Consider the following 377-nt stretch of genomic DNA (forward strand, 5'->3'; position numbering starts at 1 on the left):
AAAATTCTCCCTCTCAACTTATGCACGAAGTTCAAAATGTTTTCAAAATTTTTAGCTTATAAAAAATACTAGAGCATTTCAATGTGCTCCTAAGCCTTTTCCCCCTTTTTGATATATCAAAAAGGAATAAAAGTATGAGCTTTAAGCATTTAAACTTATGAAATAATGGTTAATGAAAATCATCAAGTATATATAAGCATTAAAACAAATATTAATATCTAGCCATCAGTCTAATGCCATGAGATATATTTCTATGCAAAATATTGAATCAAGAGATCAAGAAATATATTCATGTATCGTATCTATTTAGCATAGTCAAGAAGCAATGATCAAATATATTTTCAATCAAGAATGTTCAAGCAAAGCATGAGAAAATA

The sequence above is a fragment of the Theobroma umbraticum genome, unplaced genomic scaffold (genome assembly GCF_002168275.2).
Source record: "Theobroma umbraticum cultivar Fairchild unplaced genomic scaffold, ASM216827v3 scaffold_4.1, whole genome shotgun sequence".
NCBI classification, from domain to species: Eukaryota; Viridiplantae; Streptophyta; class Magnoliopsida; order Malvales; family Malvaceae; genus Theobroma; species Theobroma umbraticum.